We start from the raw sequence: 17,253 nt of genomic DNA, 5'->3' as shown, positions 1-17,253 counted from the left end.
GTTTCAAAAAGCCTGGAATATTTAAATTTCCTTGATTATTACCTTTGGAATTTTAGACTTTAGATTTCAGCTGCAATAATTGAACTTTTTCTGGTATTGGGCAAAGAAAAAATCTGTAGTTTTGTATAGCTGCAAACATGGTATGAAACTGCTAAATAATAAATGTCTATATATGGAAGTAAAGGTCAGGTTTTTTTGATGCTCTTGTTTATTAAGAGATCTAGACTGTACATCTGTTACAGAGTTCTGCCGTTGTTCTGTTTCTTCTGTTGTGAAGTCTGAGCTACATTTCTTTTAGCATGGTGATAATAGGAATTTCTGCACTTTCCACTGAGTTAAACAATATATTTAATAAGCTTTTCCTAACTTGTTTTCATTCGGACAAAATAAACTGATAATATTTTTGTCCAGATGAAACATCTAGTATTTAACTCACAAATTGACAGGGGAAAGAAATGGTAAAGCTTCATTGCTTGAATCAAAACAAAAGAATAATCTTGAGTTTTTAACCTTGAGAAGCTCATAATGTCCCAAATATTAAAAAAAATTGTTGTCCCCTCAATTTTTTTCCCCCTCTCCTTTCAAAAAGGCTAGTGGCTGTCCTCTGCATCAAGTCCTTCTCCTTACATCTTTGTCACTTCAGATAATTGCAGGAATTTTGCAACCTACCATAAATGAAGACTAGAAGTCAAATCTAGCAAATTGCAGGTACTAAATTCCTGAAGTTTTGTGTTGGGTTTGTACTTTGTGATCTGTATTGACTTTCAGGCTATTTTAAAGAGGAGAAAGGCTTCATCTCCTTAAGGGTGTTGAATGGTCGAAGCTATGGTTACCTTGTGTTTTTTGTTTTTCTTGTGATTATTATGATGTTACTTTTGCCGTGCCCTTCCATCGTAAATTGAGGCCTGAAGGGGTTTCTTTTTTTGTTTTAATAAAAGGCCCTTGCTTAAAATTCTCCACCTATCACCTTTTGATACAATAGGCTGTAAGTGAAATAATCAGCTGTGCACTACGAGGCTAATCCATTTTCACAAGCTTGTTAGGAAAGATGATTTGAGAGGATTAGACAAGGAGTTATTATTCATGATTGACTGAATAAATAGGAAAGAAAATTAAGACTACTGAAGTTTAAGACTTTTTTTTAATATTGTTGTATTTATATGAGAACATGGGAAAGAAGCTACATTCTGAAAAATCTGATTGTGTTGGAAGCAATTTGTGAGTCAGGATATCAACTTTTTCTCTTACGCTGAGCGTAGGTGGCAAAGGGTCTGGTTAGGGTGGGAGAAGACAAAGGCCGATAAGGCTAAAAAATACATCTTAAGCTAGTTTCTTAGTGTATTAATACATGTTACAGAGGGGTTTTGTTTCTGACGCTCCTGAAATTAAGATTGTTAAAATTAAGTACAATGATTTTTGTGTTTAATATGTCATGAAAAAATAGGAGGGCAGTTTTTTAATTGCGCCTTGACACGTTGTAATGCTGTGCTTGGTGCTTGGAGAGGCTTTGTGGTTGATGATTATTGTTGACAGGAGCCATAGTTTTTATTACTAATATTATTTTAAATGGAAATTCTTTTTCAGGTAGGAGTTTTATTTAGTGTCTGGAGTCATAGTTTCAAAGTGCTTGTGGTGTTAAATGTAAGCAGTATTGCTTGCAGAGTAATTCCTTTTAGCTGCCTATCTTTACTCCTCCTCTTGTGCTGACAGTTGCACTCCTCGGACCCTGTGGAAAGCCAGTTTGCTGACCTGCAGCAGCAGAAAGCCCTTTAATTTTTGTAGCAGTAATTTTCTGCTCGTTTGTCTCTCCCTGGTTTTCTTGCGGGATCTGAGGAGTGCTGGTGCAAGAGAAGGAGCAGGGATATGCAGGCACAGGCCACACAGTGTGTGGCAAAACTGACTCAAGTTGTTTCCACTGCAGTTGGAGGAATGTCCAGAACAGCTGACAACTGTGTGGAATTGTTTCACTTTCTCGGCAATCAAGAGTGGGCTGATTAATTCCGTGGTGTTGTTCAAATTAAGTAGTGCACTGTATTCAGGTATTTAGTATTTCTGAGGAAGCATTGTGCCCCCTGTGTCTTTTATATATTACTATTCACACAGCTTCAAAATCTGTAATTTCATCTTTGTTAGGTGAGTCCATAGTTCTGTGTGTTTCAGATATTAGATAGACTTGACTTGATAAAGAACATTTTAAAAGGACTATTGATAACCTTTGAACAAATGCTTGATTAAGTACATTACGTCAAAAGAATCTGTATTTTTTTACCTGTAAAAAATCCAGTTTCAAAATTTGGCTTATTGGACTTCAAAATAAGAAAATTTTTGTTTTTCTTGTCTGTATGAATAGTGATTTAAAAATAATGTACAAATGTAAGGTTATTTTAATGTGAAACTGTGTCTTTCCTCTCTGCATATTTTTATTGAAAAGTAGCTGTGGTTGCTACAGTTTATAAATGAAGTGTGTGAGAACATGAGGCTCAGTCCTATCATTTGTCTTTGGAGAATTGTTTAGCATACTTAAAAGGCGTGCTAGTGTGTGTTTGTATGTGGGAGTGAGTCTGTATATATATAAATGAAAATAAATATATAAATATATGTGAAAATGTGGTAACTGAATAAAGATATGGTGGGTGCTGCATAGATTCAGAAAAGTGAAAAAACCAGTATTCATTGTACCATTTGCTACCATCAAGTCACAAGACAAAATAATATCCTAAAGATAACAATTTTGGAAATATTTGTTGCTTTCACTTGATCTTTCTAAGTAAGAAATTTTTACTTATTAGACTGCTAGCCTTTATCATTTATGGTGAGGTTTTAGAAGCTTTTGGTTAGAATGACACATTAGTTTTACAGTTGGGAGTGCTTCGGGATGATGTCAGGTAACTGTTGGGATTCTTCTTCTTAGTCTTTTTGGTTTTCCTGTTTCCAGGTTACATGTTGTTAGATATCTCCTTTGTAGAACTTGCCCTGAAGCATGTCTTAGGCCAAGGACAGTCATACTGTAATTGCTGTTCTTTATGTTACTGAGTTGCCAGATCAGACAAATCTGGATTGACTGTGTACATGTGTGCATAGTTGTTCAGCCATCCATTTCTGCTGAATTTAGTAGAGCACACAGTATGCTGATTATGTTGATTGGCAGAATTATTTTGAATCGTGTCCTGAAGTGCATCCAGTCCTGTGGAGGTATTTGTATGTGGGTTCATTAGGGGCCTGTGTGGAACCCAGCCCCTGGCCTAGGAGTAGTGCCCTGAGCAAGTTGGGATGCCATATGCCATCTGCCCAGAGTAGCACCAGGAGAGCATTCCTGGGAACTGTCAACATACAGGAGATATGATAGGCCATACTGCTGATACGTTTACTGGATTGTGATGGAAGAGAAGAAGCTGCAGCAGTAAACATATTGGCTTCCATTTCATGCATGCTGGCATTTGAGAAGAGAATGGATCAGTAGCAGATGATGGTTCTTCAGTTGAAGTAAAACTTGAAGATGGAAAAGGTGATGTGCATTGCTGTCCTCTCTTAGTAGCTCTTCATCTTTGCTGTAGAAGATACATTTCAGGTCATGCCTGAAATCACCTTTGTAGTACTTGTGAGAGCAAAGACTGAGCACTGACAAAAGGCAGTATGAGAGATGTGCCACCAGTGCCTCTTGGGATTTGTTCCCCTTGGGAGAAAATGAAGATCAGATAATTGCGTGACGTGTGCGATAGCAGAATATTACCCCTGCATTTCACGAGATTGTTGTGAAAACAGTATGGTTTTGTTGGATGCACACATTGATCCACATTTGTTTCATGTGTTGTATTTTCCTACCTCTGCTGCTGCCTGCTTTGTAGCATTGCTTTCTTCACGTTCCTGCATGGTGGCTTATGCCCAGATAAAGCCTTTCAGAAACTGTCCATGAAAGTTTTAGGTGTCTTTATGAGGCCTTGTGCTTTACTTCACTCTAAAAGTGCCAATGAAAATGTTTGGTAAATAAAGAAAATGGATCTATTGTGAAAATGTAGTCTATTTGTTAGAGTAATACATAATAAGGTTTTAAGCAGATCTCTGCTCTTTAGGGCTTCCACTTATCAATGCTTTGGGAAACAGGAGGAAGTGGCTCTTGTCAGGAAGAGAGAGCTGCGAGCTTTTAACTCTTCCATGGACACCTAGGAGTGTATATGTGTTGTCTTGTAGTGTTGGTGTAGGCTTTCATCCCCGCTTCTCATGACCCGATATTCTTTGCAGGTGGGTATGGGCTATGCTGCTAATTCTCTGCAGGGAATGAAAAAGAGATTGTGCTGCAGAGCATGGCAGCGCCTACACAATATGGAGAGGCCTCCAGTGAGGCAATAGTTGCTGAGTTACAGTTTCCAACACTGAGCTTGCTTCTCAATTGCTTCTTCAGTGCCTCTATATCAATTTTCTCATCTTTGTTGAAAACATACAGTAGCCTCTATCACTTTCAGAGCAGTGTGACAGATTTTACTCTTCTGTTCCAGTGGTCTTTAAAGCCTCTCTTGGGGACTCACAAGGATGTGAACTGCTTCACATGCGTCTGGTCCATGGTATTGTCTCATAGGTGCTGTGCCTCCCATTTGGGCCCCCTGTGCTGCTGCCTTGTCTCGAATTCCGGCAGGTCCAGTACTGCTGCCTGCATGCAACTGGGATAAAGGGACCGCATTTGAGGTGTGCCTAGCACATAATTCACCAGCAGCTTTAACAGTCCTGCTTCTGGATGGCATGCTGACTTTGGGTGGGTGCAGGTGTGAGAACTGTGCTCTAAGTATGGAGTGACAGCGTCTTTCAGAGTGTGGTTATTAAAGTGTTTAGTAATTTGGGAGGAGAGGTAGTTTTTACTTAGGGTTGAAGTGACTTGTAAAAGCAAGGGCACAGGGAAAGAGAATCCTGGTTTTGGAAGTGGGCCTCATTCTACTGAAGGTTCACATGGAGACTCTGTTTACAGTTTTCAGTTTCTGTATTTTTTTTCTGAAACCTCAACATCAAAGTCAACCAGTAGAGAGTACGGGCCTGAAATAGCTTGTGAAGGGAGACTGTGAAAATGTGATTTTGTCCTTAGTCCACAGTTTAGCAATTGGAAAGGGTTTGGTAAAAGCACCAGGGCAATGATATCCAGAGGAGGCTTCTGATATGGGTTACTTAGACCCATAACAAACTGAAATTATTTGAAGTCAAGTTTCATACTTAACCTGGCAAAGCTTGGTTATATGCAGAAAGGGAATTAATATCATATCATATCATATCATATCATGTCATTGCAGTACTTTTTTGGTCCCTTATTTTTTTATACTGAATCCCAGGCATCCTGCAGGTTTTCACTGTTTTATCAGTCCATGGTCCTACATTTTCTGTTTCAGGAAAATGAAACATATTAGTGAAAATTAATTGGTGCATTCGAGAATGTAATGTTTGGATTCAACAAAGATGGGAGCTTTGCAGTTTGCAAGGCAGATGAAATGGTTTTGTAGTTGAAATAGATAATTAGTGAAGTAATTATGTTCTTTAATTTTCTAGTGTGCAAGTCTAAACCTTATGTGTCTAAATACTTTTTTTCCCAGTTTGCATTTCTGAACTAGCTAGTTGCAGTTACTTGGCTGAAATATGCATGGGTTGTCTGCATTTTAAATCTTTCTCAGTACTGTTATTAAAAATAATGCTGCAATAAAATTAGAAGTCAAAATACTGTTAAACCTCTTCTCTGGGGCTGAGACATTGTTCAAGGACTTTAGGTGAGATAAGGGACTTAGTCTTCTCTGCCCTTACAGCAGTGACTTCCTGTGTCCTGTGTGATCTGGTTGAAAGGAACTGCTGAAGTGTCTGTCTCCTTCAGCATCTCTGTTCTCACCTCAGCTATGCAGACACATAAGTTCCCTTTCTGAGTCTTAATGGCTCTCCTATAGCCTCTTCTGTCTACCACAGAAAATAACAGTTCTGGTCCTATACTTTTGGGGGGAAGAGGGACTCATGCTTAGGGAAGAAGGGTCTGGTTAGTTTGTAATCTTTGATGCTGCTGTTTGAGATGGAAGAGGGTTGAGAATGAAGGCAAATACTTTGGATCTTGATCGTGCAAATGGGGGCCCAGAACCAGTAACACAGAATTTCTGGTGCTGATACTGCAGTAGGCATTAGTGCTGGCCTCTTTGGTGTTGCTTTCACTTTTAACTGTGGTGTATAGCTTTTTCACTAATGAAATTAATGTGTTTATGCTTATTTGTGAAAAATTGCTTTGTTAAAAAAGGACATGTCTTTGATGATAGCTTCTTCATGCTGTATCTCCAAGACTTATTTAAGCCTCCAGCAGCAATCATGGGTTATCCTGATTACTGAGACTGATGTCTTCTGCATGATGTCTTTTGCTTTAGACTAGAAACCATCTCTGGTTTTAAAATAAAATGTTTTCTTAGTATTCCATAAGCATTAAAATACTGTTGGCATGATAAGCAACTGCATTTATCTTTCATGAATGTTCACCTTCCTGAGTATATTTCAAGTATCTAAGTAGTAACTTATTATTTGACTTATTAGTAAGCATTTTGAGGAAAGGACTGCCAAGCTGCTTGTTTTAAAGGTTTTCAAGCAGGACAGATGCATAAGGTCTGTGCTTGGTAATGCTGAGTCTTCATCCTGCCATGTGAAAACTCCAATAATTTGTCCTTTATACTCACAAAATGCAGCACATAATGTTAGCATCTCCTGCTTTCTTGTCTAAGAATGCTGATTTGTCTTTTTTTTAACTTTACAACTTCAACTAGAATTCATCAAGAAAATGTGGTATTTAGAAGTGTAAGCTGTACTTTTTGATATTAAAAACACAGAGGTAAAATATTTCAACAGCAGTGCGAAGGAGAAAAATACCTGAATGTGTAAAACTAGTAGGAAGGACAGGCAAAAGGCATAGCTGAGTGTGTAATTTAAAAGGAAAAAAAACCTGGGGGGGAGGAGGATGTTCATGGGTAGATGTTTCACATATTTGAGATAGGAGTTCCTGTATAGTGGTGTTCGAGAACTATACCTTCTTTGCTCTTGTTCTTTGATTCATTGTAAGGGTACAAAAGGTGGGCCAAGTGCAGCCCTCTGGTTTCTGTTGGCAGTAGTAAAGGGACAGATGAGGTTATTTATTCATTCTCTCTGTCAGGCACACACTTCAGAAAGAAATAAACACATTTAAAAATGTTATACGTGGATGGACAAGTTTTGGAATAAAGAAGGTTTGGAATTTAGAATTTTCAGGTTTGCTACTTTAAATTGTCCTACAATCATAGACCAAATTATGGCAAAAGGGTGCCTTCTTAAAGATGATTAAGGAGTTTTAAGTATTCCAGGAGCAACTCTTGAGGCCATGGGGCACAAATTAATTCTAATTAGCCCATGGAGGAATGTGTCATTGAGGTTTTTAAAACCTGTTCTATATGGTAGATATCCCAGCATGTTTTTCGAGATGTTTTGCCATGTTAAAATCCACACAACACCACCTGGAGGGTTCTTCTTTAAATTGCCAGTCTGCTTTGTGATGTGTATCTCCAAATCCAGCTGACAGCTCAAAGCATTTGAACATCTGCAGTGACCACATTACATAAATGTGCTGGCACCACTGTCGGTTCCTCCCACGCATTCAAATGAAGCTGGTATGGATGTACTGTATCTTTTTAATCAGCTTTGTCCGGCCGTCTAGGTGATTTGTCTTTGGAAATGATGTCAGTTACTTAAGAACTTGCGGTACCTCTTGTATAGGCAAGGAAAGTGTGGTTGTAAGAAACTGAGCAGGAAGAATGAAAGCCGAATAAGCTGGTGATTAAGGTCTCTTCTGGAAGATGAGACCTACAGGATGTTTTCAGTATTGTCTCTTTCTGAAAACTGTTTTCAGGGTATGCAGATAAGTGAAAAAAAAACCAAAACAGCTTTTTCTGAAGTGAACTTCTAGGGTTTTTTTCCACGGTGTCTGCTATTTGTTGTTTAGAGAAGTGAAGTAACTGGGTAGGACTATCTCTGTTGGTGTTGTCTGGAATATAAGTATGGCCGTGCAGTGAAAGTTTACGGAGCAGTGTTCCAGAAATTGTATCTGAATTGACAAATGTAGCAACTCCAGTTGCAACCTGAATATTTTTTTTACCAAGGGCTTCCAAGGTTGCATAAACTAGTTAAGTGCTTTCCTTAGAAGTTAACCCTTATACCTGTTATATAATATGATGAGTTAATTTTATTTGCAGATGATAATGATTTAAATAATTGGATTTTAAAAATGCTTTGTGCATCATGGCAAATAATTATTTCTGTATCCTGTTGCTTTCATTCAAATGTAATAGGTGAAGCATCATAATTGCAGCTATTGGAATTTACTTTTTTTTTTGTTCCTAGGCTTTTATTCATAGTAGTGGAGGTCATAGTTTTTATCCAGTCCCTCTTTTTTAAGCTTTCATTTCAAGTTTGCATGTTTTCAGTAATTTAACACTTCACATAAAATTCTCAGTATTTCTCTAACAATTAACTTTTACTGTTTTTCTGTTGATGAAAAAAGTGGAAGCCTAATGCCTTTAAATTATAAACACTGATAGATGTTGCATCATAAAATTGATGGGTACTTATTACGTTTTCAAATGTTTTATGCTTTTTAAAATAGGTTTTTATCTTAGCCATTCCATTATGACCAAGTATATTATTCTGATAGTATTTTGGCATGGGTTGGTGCTATTCCTGAAAGCAGTCCCTTGGTAGGAGATTTCTAAGAGAATTTGAGGGTCTGCAGTTTCGGGGGTGGCCGGGGGATGGAAAGAACCTCACTAGTTAATGCCTGACTACATTTTTTCTGTATTGTAATAAAAAACTTCTTGTGTGTATTAATGATGGTGGTTCCATCAGCACACAGAGTGTTCTTTTGCCAAGACAATGCAGAACCTAATGTAAAGTCATCACACACCTTCAGAATCTGGCAGCCTTGACATCTCAGAGGCCTTCATTGTGTTGTATGAGTTCAGTTGTGGGCTGTTGATAGTTGCAGAAATCTGGACAGGAGTATGAGAAAAATAAATTGATGCCTTACTTGGAGTAGGGTTTTGTAGATTTAAATGGCACCTATATCAAGATACTGAAGATAGTTTTATCAGTTTTGTTAAAGATTAAACTGTATTTATAGGTACTGAATTATCCTTTTATATCAACACATCTAAGGACCATGTTAATTCACTGGTGGTAATTACAGAATTCATTTGCCTTTTTAGGGGTGTTATAGTTCTTGGCTATTTGCAAAACTCGGGATATGAATCTGTGTAATGCTTGACATTATGCATGTTTTTAGCTTTTTAAATTTTTTTCTCTTGATTTGGTGATCTTTTAATGCTTTCGTGTTGAATATTTTTGGTAGTGTGCCTGTCAGTTTTGACTATAGGTACAAAAAAGTGACCTAGAAAGCAGGATTACCTCCCTTCCAGCTGTTTGTCCATGTGTCCTCCAACCCCCCCCCATACTTTTTTTCAGGAATGTGTATTGACATCAAATATGCCAAGTTATTATTAGCAGGACTGTTTTCACTTCAGGGGACATCACTGGTATGGTGTTGATTTGGTCTGATGGAGTTTGGCACCACCTGCGTTTTGTAAAGGAAAGGTCTCTTACCTACATTCAAATGATGCGTGTGCGTATCAAGGAAATGAGTCACCTGGTATTGTCCATTGGAGAGAGGGGTTTGGATCAGAGCAGGCTCCTGCACACATGTAGCAGGCTTTGATATGTACAGATTTAGCACATACATGGAAGCAGTTCCCATATTCATAAGCTCAGAGTCTGTTCTAGACTTTGTGGTATCAAATCACCTCAGTGCCCAGAACTTGCTGATGTGCTTGGTGTGATACCAAGTTGCTCTCTGAAGGATTTCCATATATCTGGCAGTTCACATTGATAAATATAGAAAAATGGAATACTTACTTTTTAAAAAGTTTGCCCAAACTGGTGTGCTCTTGCATATGCATGCCAAAATGGAAACTGTCAGGGGTGAAAAAAGAGTCTGCTTGTTGCTTGTTGAGGGAGGCAAAAGTATATCTGACTTCACTTCTGGTTCCCTGTTTGTGTGAACTGTGAAGGGGAGCCCAGGTTTCTTCTGGATTAAGCAGGTGGTGGTGATGCTTAGCTGTGACCTGCAGGTGGTTAATTGTCATGAACTAAACAAAAGTCCATGAATGTTGGCTTCCCCTTTCTTAGAGTACACATGCTGTTGACATTTATAGATTTAGGAATTCAGTCACTTCTCCCAGCTCCTGTGAAGAGGTGAGTTACTCTTCTGGCTTTGCAGAATGCTTTTGCTCATCATATTTCAGGAGGAGTTCTTATGCCTCACTACAAGCCAGAGGTGAGCTTCCCCAGCTTTGACAATGATGCAAATCTGAATGCGGTTCCTTGAAAATTAAATTTCTGTCTCAAAGATTTGTTCAGACCTCCCTCACCTCCCATTTTTTTCGGTCTTAAGAGCAAACAAAAATAAGTAATGTCGGTGTTAAACTTTCTCTCCTGTTTTTAGTCTTATCTATAGTGTAGCAAGGGGGCTTTCTATTCAGTTGTTCATTGGGTTTATGATGTTTCACCCTTTATGTTTGAAATAATAAAAATACTGGCTGTTACGGAAGTCATCACCCTTTCAGTTTTAAAGGGAGATTGTCAAATTGTGGGACATGATTTATACAGAGTTGTTAGGAGAAAAAAATAGCAAAGTAATCCATCAGGGGAGTTTGTCAGAATATATTTATATGGTAAAAAAAAGTCTAGGAAAAATTAAAACAAAATAAATAAGTATTCTGGGATATTTGTTTAGAGAATAAAAGTTAAATTCCTCTTTCAAGGGGTTTATGATGTAATTTAATTTATAGGGAGGAAGGGGTTGGGTGTTGCTGAGCTGCTTGCTTAATTTCACCCTGTAGAATTCCATTTTATATGGAGTGATTACCATGGAAATATTGTGAGAATTTCCAGTAATCTCATCTGTCAGTAGAAGGTAGCTTATTGTCCCTTCATGTGGTTTTGTGGGGGGTATTGTTGTGACCTTTATAACTTTGCATTCAAAGACATTTTTTAGATTCTAGTTGTCTTTTTTTCCCCTACAAAAAAGGGAAAAGTATTAACATGAAAAAGTACTGCTTGATGTGAACTAAAATTTATCCTGTGCATTTCACAGGTGTAGGCTGTTTTTCAAACAGTATTTTTCTGTAATACAATAATAGACTTGCCTTTCTAACCCTTGAAGAAGTTAAAATTCTGATTTCAAAGCTGTGTTTTTGTGGTCAACATTACTTGCAAAAAATAAGTTTGTTTTTTTTTTTTTTATTCCAGTTCCTCATTTCAGGAGCCTTGCATTTGTATGAGCTTGTCCCACTCCTCCACAACATGTCTGGATTCAGGAAGAGGTGGAATAATATATATTGCCTTAGGACAAGCCATACTTCAGTGGAAGGCTGAAAGGTGTACAGCTGAAGGGCAGCGAGCCTCCTGTAGCACGTGCCCATGGTATGGGGGAGGCTGGAGCCACTAAAGGAGTTCAGCTTATTGGTCATACTTTTACTTTTCAGATGCTGAGTGTTACATTGAAACCTCTTTTGCAAAATTCGGGAATAAAAAGGAGATGCAACAATGTCCATGCATTGGGGTGCAAGTCAGTGCCAGCCCTGGCTGTTGTACCCTGTGCAGCATTGCAATCTCTCAGTTCAAGGGTGGGCTGGAAGTACTTACTTGAAGTAGTCTTGTACCACTAAAAACAAGCCATAACCTGAGGATGAAGCATCAGTTTTTCAGAAAAACTGTCCTATACCTGTGGATTTTTAAAACATCAAGCAATTATTTTTATTAAAAAAGGAAATTTAAGCAGTGTTTAGTCTCATTTCAATTATTATAAAGGAGGAGGCTCTCTAGCGCTCTGCAGTGCTCTTGTGGCTAACCTGTTCAAAGCTTTTGCAGTGTTAAATTTTCAGGATCAAAGGCATTTTGGCATGAACTGTGCACTTGAAAACTTACTCACATCATTAAGGACAGATTGCTTTATGGCTAATGCCCTGTCCACACCTAGCCCTGATTGCTACACTACTTACAACCTTAGTAGGCATTGTGTACCTAGAGGAAATGGCTTCAGACTGCTTCTAAACCCACAGTTTTAAAGATTTTTATTGAACTTTTGGGTTTGTAGATAATAGAAACCGCCAGTGCTGGTAATAGAAAATAAAATAAAAATGTTTGCTGGTAATAGAAACAGTGCTGAAAGTTCACTTGTTCATGGAAAAGTGTAAGTATCTCGGTCTAGAAGGATAAAAATGTATCAGTTTACAGAACTACCTTAATTTTTTTGCATTGTACTACTTTCTGTAAAAAGTTTGCTCACTGGTTAAGAATGATTGCTTTAAATTTGTGCATTCATTTCCAGCTTACATGCTGATTGCATATCTCGATATAAAGATTTATTTCTCTACTGCTCAAGATACATTTTAAATGTGTTAATTTTTGAAACAGATTTTCGTTTTCTATAATTAGAAATTGTGAGTTATGTATGTAGTTTATATCTTAAAACACTAGAAGTGATCTCTGACATGAATGTAGAGTTTCTAATTTCTTTCTTAAGTTACGTGGGTAAAGTATGTTCTGACTGATAGTTTCATAGTTTGGTTGTTGGCTTGTTTTTTTCTGGGTTTTTCTGGTTTGTTTGTTTTTTGTGGTTTTTTTTTTGGTTTTTTGTTGTTTTTTTTTTTAATTGAAGTAAAACAGGAAAGTTGTGAAATAAGTTTTCTTCCCTTATGGATGTTGCTCTAGAGACAATCACAGCATTTAAGAAACACACAGTTCATTTGCGTCTGCAATCCATGTTAACATTCTTACATCAATGCATTCTGAGATTTTAATTTTTGTAATGTTTTACGGGAAATCTCTACGTCCTTTATTGGTAAAAATTTACTTGCTTTTGTTGTGAAAAGCGTTTTAACCATACCTTGTGTTTTTTGTCTGAGAAGAATGAAGGATTGTGTGTATTTAAAAGGCAGTTAAATGCCACTCTGGAGAAAAAGATACCTCTCATGCTTCCATCTTGTAATTGCTTATTAGTATCGACATGTACATCGAGCTTTTCCTAGATCATGATTTTATGCTTCTCATTTGTTGAATGCTTGATGTGAGATCTTGCAGCCTGATTTGCCTTTCCTGCCCTCTTCCTCTCCTCCACCTCCTCACAAAAGAGGGAGATACTTAGGCTGGGGAGCTGTGTTGTATGTGATTTAAAAAAATGGAAGAATACAATTCTAGCAGTCTTAAATTGTGTGCCCAGAAGAACTGATGTTTGGGCTCTGTTCTTGATGCTGGGCTGGAGTTTGAGGATAAATACTTACCATAGAATCGTAGAATGGTTTGGGTTGGAAGGGTCCTTAAAGATCATCTAGTTCCATCCCCCCTTTCCACTAGACCAGGTTGCTCAAAGCCCCATCCGGCCTGGCCTTGAACACTTCCAGGAATGGGGCATCCACAGCTTCTGTGGGCAGCAATTTGTGAAGTGCTCTGATAGTTTTGATGAATGCTTTAGAGGAGCCACTGAAAAAGTTAATTCTGCCTTTGGAGTTTGAGCCCTTTGCAGTATGTGAAGCCTTTTGCCATTTCAGACCTTCTACTTTTTAAGTAAAGGATTATGACTTAGTTATGGGTGCAACAACTTATGGGCATAAATTGACTTGGGAACTCTGTGAAAAACCAGAATGGAATCTTACTCTCAGTCTATTAAACAACAGCAGGTATATGCTGTAGGAGAATTGCTAGTACTCTTTTTTTTTTTTTTTAATATTTTTTGGGGGTGAGTTTAAAATTAAGGGTATCATAAGTGTAGATTATAATAAACTGACTGTTTTTGGCTAATGATTTGTTGCCATGTATACCTTTCAATGCAGGATATTTTCCAAAATGTTTGTATTGCTTGTTTAGAAAGACATGTCTGAAACTTCCTTGAAAGACATAAAAACTACTTAATATAAATACTTGTGTATCTCAAAGCAGAATAAGAAGCTCAGTGTTGAAAATGAATTGATTATTGTTAGGATTTGAAAAGTTTTTGCTGTTCACAGTGTGGGAAGTAAATGAAGGACCGCAAGCTGGGCTTTTCAGTGGTGATTTCAAGGAGTTTCTGGTGCGGTGTGTGATAGGACTTCACCCAGGCTAATGAGTTAGCCACAGTGTGTGCTACCTTTCTTTTCCTGTTCTCCTACACTATTTGGTGAAATATGATGCAAAAGAGGGGACAGTAGAATGAGAGTGAGTTGTTTGCACATGGAAAATTTTGATAAGAGGCATGGGGACAACTTGTAATTTTGTGTAGGAAGCAATAAAGAAGACAGTGGGGCAATTTTGGTGGAGGTAGACTGGTTTATAACATGAGAGGCAAGGTTCTGTTGTGTGTGTAACAGGTTGGCTCCCCATGGAACCTCCAGAACCCCAGGGATCTTGAACTACAGACTGGGTTGCATTTCTTTCTACATTTTTTAGCTATGTATTTGGGAGTACTCTTTGCACTTGCAGTACTGTTCCCTTCAGGAGCAGTGACATCCATATTCAGTAACTTACTCTAAAGCAAAAAAATGTTTTTAATGTTTTCTACTATTCTTTTGTCTGCATGATCATCTATGTTTCCATGAGTCCTAAAATTGTGTCAAAATGAGAAAGGCTTTAATTATGTTGAGGTCTTGTGCCTGTCTTCCATCATATTTGGAGAAATAACTGACAACAGATCCTCCTTTCCCCTGGAAAATGGGGCAAGTGGTGCTGTACACCTTTTGATCTGTGAACTCCCAGCTCTGACATAATGATGAGAAGCCTGGAATTTTGCTACAATCATGCAAGTTACTCCTCTCTTTCTCTTACCTTGTTTTCCAAATGTGTTTCAGGGGTTGCTTATCTAGCCTAATTTTTTTGTTCTTCTGCTCATTTCCAAAAAATCCTCTGTAAAATTAGTTCACTACATTAATATGATAATTATGATCCAATATACCAGATTTCCCCTTTACTGCCTAAGTCATATAACATTAATGAAACTAATAGTGTCTTGATATTTTTAGTTTGTCATGCAGACAGCACAAGTTTAGTCCTGGAGATAATCCTGTAGCAAGCTGAAATGGCTTCTTGCAGAATAATGGGATGCTTAGTGATGCCAAATTTGAAGACAAAACTGGGATCTGTTGTTAAAGGTGTGTGTGATTTCCACATACCTGAAATACTTAATGAGCTACTGCTCATGGTTCTTGGGTAAAATGTAAGGTTTTATCATTAGCTTGTGTGCAAACAGAGAATACAGCAAGTGGACTAAATCCCAGACTTCAAATAACTTCAAAATAACACATTCACCCAGAGTAGCTAACTGTTGCCTTCATTAGATACAGCTTCAAAGTATGTGCTAAGATTTTTCCACTACAGCTTTTTATCACTTCCACAAGTTCAGCATGCCCTATACAGATGCTTAATTTGTATGCTGGGCCCTGTGGTAAAGCTATTTCTGTCAGTGAGATTCCAAAATTGTAGGCACTGATGTCAATGCAGATGAGGTTAGCCTAATTTGGTCAAGAGAGGGCTATGCCATGCAAAATCTTCTTTACATGGGCACATAAAGGCCAGTGCCAAGACTGACAGGTGTCCAGTGGGTGGCAAGGAGCTTCAGAGATAAACATTCTTGTTGGTACTGCTACAATTCTTGCTTCTTTAAGAAACAATGTAATAATTGTATGGCTGTTTTCAGCATCCCTGCTGGCTAACTATGTAAAATGGAAACGGAATGTAATTTTACAAATGTAAATCTTTTAAGTCCTATTGAAATAACTTCTTTTCTATGCTTAATTCAATTTCTGTTTAGTGTTAAAGGCTTGACAGTGAAAGTAGCATCTTGTTACTTTCAAAAATGTCATATTAAATTCAGAAGTGTACTGCTGTGAAATCCCTGTAAGAAAAAATACTTGGAACTGGCTTTTAATTGTAGGAGGTCTTGGAATTTTGTAAACATGATAAAGTGTGCACTCAGGTTGAATAATGAGGAGTGTGTACAAGGATACAGTACTTTAGAGAAGGTTGTAGAATTATATTAGTTGTAGTATAAGAAGTCCCTACATTTTCTCCTTTAACTTTCTTCCTTTTTTGCTATGTCAATGTGTCAGCAGCAAAGTGTATCAAAAATGTATTAATCTATTAATAGAACACTTTCTTTGTATGCCTGTTTCCATACCTCCTTCCATGCCTCCTCCTAGCAGGATTGCAATCATGCGTCGTTTTTTGCCTGGGAATTTTTTTATATTAGTTTTGAGTTTATAATTCTTCTGTTCCTTTCTCAGCTACTTTTTTCTTAGTACTGACCCATTAGAAAAAAAAGGTAAACCAAACAAAACCAAATGCCCTTTTTTTATATCCAGGAAAATATTTCTTACACTGACAGTTGACAATTTCTGTAACTGAAAGCAGTGTATTTCAGTCTCAAACACAGTAATCCTTTTCAGTTCAACACCTGCAGACATGAGGCACAACACTACTGAAAAGCTCTCTCTGTTTCAGGGTCAGCTTTATCTGTAGCGGGTGAGAAGCTGAAATCAGTAGATTTGGGTTTTGATGAAGTGTTTGCATGCATGGATTGCTGGCACCCACATGCTGACAGAATATTAATGCAAAGCAATAACTACATGTTTACAACTGTGTAAATGTCTATGAAACATAAGGTTTGCATGAAAATAGCTTTATTAAACTTCATTAGCAAGTTTTAAAAAAGTTTGCTATAAGAAATTTGCATCTGTGACAGGTCAGAGAATGAGAGTTTAGAAGTATGTAAAAAAGGGTTGTATTGGTAGCTCAATAAAATGAAAGGTGGGAAGCTGGCGATAATATATTATGGTCTGGAAAGTGAGGGAAGGTGTTGAAATGGCAGGTCTGTGGCATGGGGAAGGCTGGGGTTTTCAGCTTCCTGTCTCATTAGAGCTTCTCCAAGTTTAAGGAATTCAGCTGAAATTGGTCAGTTTATCTTCAGTTGGAAGACTAAAAGCATTTTTGGATATGGTGGGTAAGCAAATTCTGAAATAAGTGTTTAGTGCTGCTGCATCTCTAGGTTAATTTCCTCTAGGAAGAACATTGTAGCAGAAACTGTAATTGGAATGGTTTGTGTTTGTATATGGTGTGGGGGGGTGTTTTGTTTGTTTTTTTTTGTTCTGGCTTTTTTTTTTTTTTGTTAGTTTCATTTGTTTGGGTTTTCTTTAAGCTTGAAATACTAGG

General features: G+C 37.6%; 1 protein-coding gene across 3 annotated transcripts in view; it reads left to right on the top strand.

Moving 5' to 3' along the window:
- PDE7A (phosphodiesterase 7A) overlaps positions 1 to 17,253 on the top strand; it is a 76,485-nt gene that overhangs the window by 8,320 nt on the left and 50,912 nt on the right. The gene's annotated exons all lie outside the window — the stretch shown is intronic.

Source organism: Aphelocoma coerulescens, chromosome 2, assembly GCF_041296385.1.
Source record: "Aphelocoma coerulescens isolate FSJ_1873_10779 chromosome 2, UR_Acoe_1.0, whole genome shotgun sequence".
Classification (NCBI taxonomy): domain Eukaryota; kingdom Metazoa; phylum Chordata; class Aves; order Passeriformes; family Corvidae; genus Aphelocoma; species Aphelocoma coerulescens.
The sequence above is the reverse complement of the archived record's forward strand: the minus strand, read 5'-3'. Positions and strand labels throughout refer to the sequence as shown.